Source organism: Rattus norvegicus, chromosome Y, assembly GCF_021556685.1.
Source record: "Rattus norvegicus strain SHRSP/BbbUtx chromosome Y, alternate assembly SHRSP_T2T, whole genome shotgun sequence".
NCBI lineage: Eukaryota > Metazoa > Chordata > Mammalia > Rodentia > Muridae > Rattus > Rattus norvegicus.
Genome location: NC_141555.1, coordinates 67,998,115 through 68,005,478, shown reverse-complemented (window position 1 = coordinate 68,005,478; position 7,364 = coordinate 67,998,115). Strand labels below are relative to the sequence as shown.

At 42.5% G+C, this 7,364-nt stretch overlaps 1 pseudogene across 1 annotated transcript; it reads right to left on the bottom strand.

Annotated features, from left to right (window-relative positions):
* Nucleotides 1-233: 233 nt before the first annotated feature.
* LOC147998083 (Y-linked testis-specific protein 1-like) lies at nucleotides 234-1,255 on the bottom strand (annotated as a pseudogene). Its single transcript, XR_015647460.1, has 2 exons — nucleotides 390-1,255; nucleotides 234-310 (listed from the first exon to the last, which is right to left on the bottom strand). The product of XR_015647460.1 is annotated as a Y-linked testis-specific protein 1-like (transcript).
* Between the last annotated feature and the right edge of the window lie 6,109 nt (nucleotides 1,256-7,364).

Below are 7,364 nucleotides of genomic sequence, written 5' to 3'. Positions count from 1 at the left end.
CCTCTCCACTGCTTCCTAAACATCCATCTTTTTTTCCCATGCCATCCCTGCTCCTCTAAGCCTCATCTCCACTTTTTTTCTCTCTCTAAAAACCAGAACAGCTCAGTCCTGTTAGTTTTAGCCTTGTGACATTAGACTTACTGTTCACAGCGTTGACTTTTCTGGCTTCCTCTAGATGTTCCATCCACCAAAGCCCGTCTCCTCCACCAAAGTGGTCAGACACAACATGTCACATCACACATTTTAATTTTTAGAGCAAAAACAAATTCCACTGGAAAAGATACTGGAGTTGTCAAAGGCCCTTGGATATCTGAAACAAAGAAAAACAAACATTTTCCCCCAATCCAATAAATTAACCATCTATGTCCCCCACACTTTGTGAATTTCACCTTAACTGATCTTTTCCACCAGATTATAGACGTAGATGTGGACGTCGCCATCAAACTTGATGAAGAACACAGAAGGCTTGGCTAGAACTTGGTAAATGACTTTGCCTATCTTTTTGGACCCGTCGTTTCTGGTGTAATGCACACATTGACCTGTTAAGATGTCGCTGTCAGCGTCTGACTTCACCTCTGCTGGAGGAGTCTCTGGAATGATACGGAGGTTACCTTCTGCGTAATCCTCCAGGAGTTGGTAGATGTATAGAACTGGATCTTTCTCGTAGGTGATATAAAACCAGTCCTTCATGATTGGCACCTGGGCTAGGACCACCCCCCTCCAGTTGTCCTTAGAGCCATGTTTGTTCTCAAATTTATGCTCCACAGCTCGACCAACCATGGCACTTGCGAGATGGGCATCTTTCACTTGAGGAAACACTACTTTGTGAGGCAAGACCTTAAGCTTTAAAATCCTCTCATCGCTGTAAAGTTCAAGTGCATAAACACAGTCAATCCCATCATACTTGACCAGATAGAGAGAGGGATTTGTTGGCAGTTGATCTAGAACGATGGCCTTCCATTGTGTGACAGGCTCATCACCTTCCTTCCATCCATGAGAAATTCTGCAGCCCACAATGTTCCCCAGGGCCTAGCGAGAAGGCCTTCTCCTCCGCTTCTGGAAGGATGGTGTGCTCATCCTCTTCAGAGACATCCTCTTCTTCATGGCTGTAGACCTAGTGTGGTAGGCCACGGCACTCCTGGTCCACTCTCTTGTGGCTATCGTTCTGTGTTCAGGATTCATACTTGCCCATGGCCAGGGTTTGAAGAGCTCGCCTGCTTAAACCATACACAATGCTGTTGCCTCTGTCATATGAGTGCCTGCAAGAACAATTTGGTTGGGGTGAGGGAGCACTGGACCAAGGCTCTTGTCTAACAGAACTTTGGAGGGGGTGAGGAAGGTGATGGTAAACAGGTTTGAGCATCTGAATCTAATTCTGTCATAATCAGAAGTCAAAGGAGGGCTGGGCAATGGTGGAGCACACCTTTAATTCCAGCACTTAAGAGGCAGAGGGAGGAAGACCTCTGTGAGATCAAGGCCAGCCTGGTCTACAGAGTTAGTTCCAGGATAGCCAAAGCTACCCACAGAAAAACCCTGTCTCAAAAATCAAAATCTAAAGTTCAAAGGGAAATGAACAAATGGTTTTCTACAGCTCAGAATAACATATTCAGTCACATTTCTTGGGCCCATGGCACTTTGCCTCTGCTGTGGAACCTCTCCTTGAATGGCTAGGTCAGTGTGGGATTAAGTATCCCTGTCCCTCACTTTAAACAAGCAGAACAGAAAAAGGATAACAAAGGACGGAGAAGGGTGGCCACACCCCTCTTATACGCTCTAACTGTGAGCTATGTGGGAACATCCACAACTATCTGCCCAGAGACACAGCACATCAGTCCACTGACTTTCTGTATTGTGCATCCAGACCCAGCCCCAGGTTTATTCCGCGAAGCTGTTGCATCTTCGACCGCAACAAGATTCTTTTGTCTAGGCAACAACAGCCATTTAGAAATAAAGTCTCCTGCGGTTGGTATTTAGCTCAGTGGAAGAGTACTTGCCTAGCAAGCACAAGGCCCTGGGTTCGGTCCTCAGCTACGAAAAAAAAAAAAAATCAAAAAAGAAATATTATCTCCTAAAATGTACATTCACAGAGAGGAGCTTTGGCATTTTAGTAGAATTATGAATTAGATATTGTTAGCAAAGGATAATAAACTCCGGAGACTGACTAGCCTAGACATTCCGCCTAGCTCTCAAACATGGAAGACATTAGAACATACGGTTACTCGCTGTACGAGGGAAAACTATTAGCTTTCTGGCCTACAAGGGTCCCAGTTATCTTCATAAACGTATTTACCGAAAGAAAATGTCCTAGTCGTCCAGATTCTGTCTTCTGAAATCGGTCAGGCACCAAAAGCCTGTTGAACAATTGTGGGGTTCAGGAGCTGAACTGGCTTTCACACACCGATGGGAAGATAGTGAACCCACCTTCAAGGTGTCAAGCGCCCCCAAGTGGAAGAGATGCGCAACCTCTGCCCTGTGTCTGTGACATCATCCAGGCTCTGCTTATGTCATAGAAGCCCACTCAGGCCAGTTCCTTCCCTAGTAACGCTTAGAAACTTCCAGTATCTAGGTTTTAGCATCTCATGTAGACTCCTGGAGACCAAAATAAAGTCCCCACCCAAATATTCTGATGACTCGAGACACAATCTACCCAAGTAGATCTTTTCATGCATTTTTTTTTTCTGAAAAAGTCTTTGGTTTCTGAGTCACCAACATTCTTGGTGGTTATTTTCCCAGCTCCTATCTTTTCTTTGGTTATCTTTAAGCCATTCTCCGTATCAGACGTATTGCTAGCCTCTCTTTCTCCGAGGCAGCCCACTGGATAGCACACCAAAATTAGCTTTATCAAAACCCACATTTAGAGGAGGGCCATTTTTATTCAAACAAAGCTGGAATTTTTACAGGATTAAATACCTTGTATTGAAGTCAATGGCAATCATTAATTATGAATTCTTTGAAAAGAGGGAGGAAAAATTAGCTCCTGGACCTGCTTCCAAAGCTGGGATAAACTGAAGACAAACCCGATATCGACCAGTCATATTTTAAATGTCTTTAAAGTTTACCTGCACTTCTGGTTACAAGGAATTTATTAGATCAAATGCAGTAAAACAGGATGAAATAGATGAGGTAATTTTGTTTTTGAAATATGGGTAGACAGAATAGTGGAAGCAGGTAAGTATGGAATTTACCTGTAAATTAAAGGGCACTTTAATTGTTTGTGTCACATAGTTCTTCAGATCTTCAAAAGGATTCTTTTCAGAACCCTGCGCTGTCCCCACTACACTCTGACCATCCCTTCCCTCTTCCCAATAATTCCCTTCCACTTTAACATTATAATTTTTTAAATGTACTTAGAGCTTAACTTATGGCAGCTTTTTAAAATCTGTCCACTTTTCTAAGTTCACCGTCTTCTTTTTCTCTCTTCTATCTTAATTTTAAGCACATTTTCCTTCACATTTTGTGTTTTACTCTCTCTCTCTGCTCTTCTGACTCCTCTGCTATTTTATGACTGTTGGTCCACTATGTGGCTGACGTCATTGTGGGGTTAATTCAAATGGCATGATTTTCCCCAATTTCTCCCCTTCATCTTACTTCTCTAGGCACCTGCTGATATTTATAGCCTTCGGGATTTTTTTAAGCCTGGAAAGCACACAAACACACACATACATACACACACAAACACACATACATGCACACACAAACACACACACACAAACATACACATATACACACTCAAACATTCAAATACAGAGAGAGAGAGAGACAGAAACAGAGATAGTTACAGAGAGAGACAGAGTGCCCATGAGAAAACATGTAATATCATCTTTCTAAGAACAATAAACAGAGCCAACTTTCAAAAAAGTGAAGAACAATTAGGCAACAAGAAGAATAATCTCATCATAGCCATCAACTTGAGGAGGAAAGAGTTTGTCTCACTCAAGGCTTCTAGGTACCTGTCTGTTACTGAGCGAAGTTGGGGCAGGAACTCATGCAGGACTCTAGAGGCAGGAAAGGAAGCAGAGACAACTTAGAAATGCTGAGTACTGGATTGGTATCCATGACCTACTCAGCTTTCTCTCCTTCTCATACTACCCAGGACCACCTTCATGGGGGATGACAGTACCCATAGTGGGCTAGACCCTTCCACATCACACATAAAAAAAAAATCCTTACTGATGTGGCCAAAGGCAAATCTGATGGAGGCAATTCTTCAGCTGAGGCTCCTTCTTCCCAGGTTGAGTCAAACTGACAATAAAAACTAACCAGGACCAATGCATATCCATTTTGATTGCCACACTGTGTGAAATAGACAAGCCATTCGAATAACCTTAGCTGTTGATCACTGGATGAATGGCTTAAAAAATGTGACATACATTGATGTGATTTTCATCTATGTGTAACAGGAAAGGGTTTTGTTCTCAGAAAAACGGATTGAACTGTAAAATACAATATGTTGTGTGAACGAAGCCAGAGTCAAACAGACGGTTATGAAATTTATATTTTAATAAGGGATATTAAGTGAAAGGGGGCATTTAAGTATAGAAAGGGGAACAGCAGGGTGTGTGTGTGTGTGTGTGTGTGTGTGTGTGTGTGTGTGTGTGTGTGCAGGTGGAAATGGAGGTGAGTGGTGAGGATGAAGTTAGCTAATATACAGTATAAACTGGTACAAGGAGTCACAAGTAAGCCCACTGACTTGTTCATTTAAAGCACACAGCTATATGAGAACTAAGTGTAAAACAATGTTTTGAATAAATTGGGGGTTTATAGCTTAGAGATACCATAAATTTTATTCATATTTTCCTTCCCACAGGTGGCTCTTTCTTTTTCGAGCTTGATACTGGTGACAGGATATGCCAATGAGCTTTGGTGTCTGTACCTCATTAATCACCCGGAATTCAGGTAATTCAGTGAGGCTACCGTGGGGAAGGAGATAGTTAGAGATCTTAAGGGTACACGACGTGGGAAGAATAATGCCCACACCCACTATAGATATCCAAATATTCACTCTCATCTCTGGTTTGAATGTGTTCGCCCAAAAGAAATTTTCTGAAGATTAATCCCCAGTGGGAATGTAGTTGTGAAGAATTGATTAGGTCAAGAGGGATGCGACCACCAAATAAAGATCCATTAATGATGCTATTGTGGAAAAAAGGTTAAATTATGAAAGGGAGTTTGGCTCCCTCTCTTGTCTTCCTACCCATTGGATCCCTTCTGTGGTGACAACATCCCACAAGAACTCCTTCCTGTTCCGATGGTCTCTTCATTTTGGCTTTATAGGCTTCTGAATCAGAATAGTACAGAATTCGCGTCATTATAGACTAGCCAATTGGTGCCATTCTGTTTGAACATACAAGCATGAACATGCCTCAGAATTGTGAGCAGCTGGGTCATATGGGAAATCGAAGCTTGCAGAGAGGACTAGGTTGTTAGTGCTGACTGAAGACAAGATGGGTTCAGGGTTAGCGCGTGTGCTCTTCATGAAAGAAACAGCACAGAGGAAGAGTGTAGATTGTAAAGATGCAGCTTGGGCGGCAATAAGACTTCTACTATTGGCTTTGTGGGGACAAGGAGCCATTAGGTAAGGGGAAAGATAGCTAGGGATAGCTTCAGCCACTGCTTTTGGCTAGCAGAACCCATTTTAGAATCCTTATCTTCGAGGATGTAAAAGAAAACTGCCTGGAGTCAGTTGATACATAAGTAACCATCAAGAGTGTGTCCACTATTACAGAGGGCCCAGGAAAAAGCCTGATATTGGACGATCCTTTGCCTTCAAGATATGGAGACTTCTCCCCGGCATCACTGGGCAACCTATCTACGTCGGTAAGGGCATCCCACTAAGTCCAGATCAGTGGTTCTTAACCCTTGGATTGAGACCCTTTTGGGAGATCAAATTGCCCATGCAAAGGGTCACATATCATATATCCTGTATATCAGACATTTACATTACAATTCATAACTATAGCAAAATTATAGTTATGAAGTAGCAATAAAATAATTTTACAGTTGGTAGAGATTTATTAAAAGGTTACGTTAGGGAGGTGGAGAACCACTCTTCCTGACCCCTCTAAAATATGCCTGTTGGTATAGACTGGAGGTTTAATCCCTTTTAATCAATCAGGCAAATCCAGAAAAACCAAAACACCTTCAAAAGGTTATGAAGGATAAAAGGCCACTGTACCCACAGTGTCAGGACTGCTGACATGTTACACAAATGATGTCAAAATGGAAATCATGTAACACCATGACCATGCCCCTAAATGAAAAGCAGAGGAGAAAAACCAGTTCCGTGGTGGTGGCACTGAGAGAAAACCATTGTCAGAATTGTCAGCAAGGATTTTAAAGCAACAATTCAAGTGTCATCAATGAGAAACTTCCAAAACAAAAGTATTCCCATAATCTTGGTGAGGTAATAGAAGAAATAAGCGAAAATCAAATAGGAACTCACTGAATTAAAACAAAGACTAAGAGTAGGAATTGAAGACATGCCTGGCAAGATGAACAATGAAGTGGAGTTTAGAGCAGGCAGAAGGGGCTGTGGAGATGGCTCGCTGCTTAGAAACACTGCTTGCGATGCTGGCGAGGATGTGGAGAAAGAGGAACACTCCTCCATTGTTGGTGGGATTGCAGACTGGTAAAACCATTCTGGAAATCAGTCTGGAGGTTCCTCAGAAAATTGGACATTGAACTGCCTGAGGATCCAGCTATACCTCTCTTGGGCATATACCCAAAAGATGCCTCAACATATAAAAGAGACACGTGCTCCACTATGTTCATCGCAGCCTTATTTATAATAGCCAGAAAATGGAAAGAACCCAGATGCCCTTCAACAGAGGAATGGATACAGAAAATGTGGTACATCTACACAATGGAATATTACTCAGCTATCAAAAACAACGAGTTTATGAAATTCGTAGGCAAATGGTTGGAACTGGAAAATATCATCCTGAGTGAGCTAACCCAATCACAGAAAGACATACATGGTATGCACTCATTGATAAGTGGCTATTAGCCCAAATGCTTGAATTACCCTAGATCCCTAGAACAAACGAAACTCAAGACGGATGATCAAAATGTGAATGCTTCACTCCTTCTTTAAATGAGGAAAAAGAATACCCTTGGCAGGGAAGGGAGAGGCAAAGATTAAAACAGAGACTGAAGGAACACCCATTCAGAGCCTGCCCCACATGTGGCCCATACATATACAGCCACCCAATTAGACAAGATGGATGAAGCAAAGAAGTGCAGACCGACAGGAGCCGGATGTAGATCGCTCCTGAGAGACACAGCCAGAATACAGCAAATATAGAGGCGAATGCCAGCAGCAAACCACTGAACTGAGAATAGGTCCCCTATTGAAGGAATCAGAG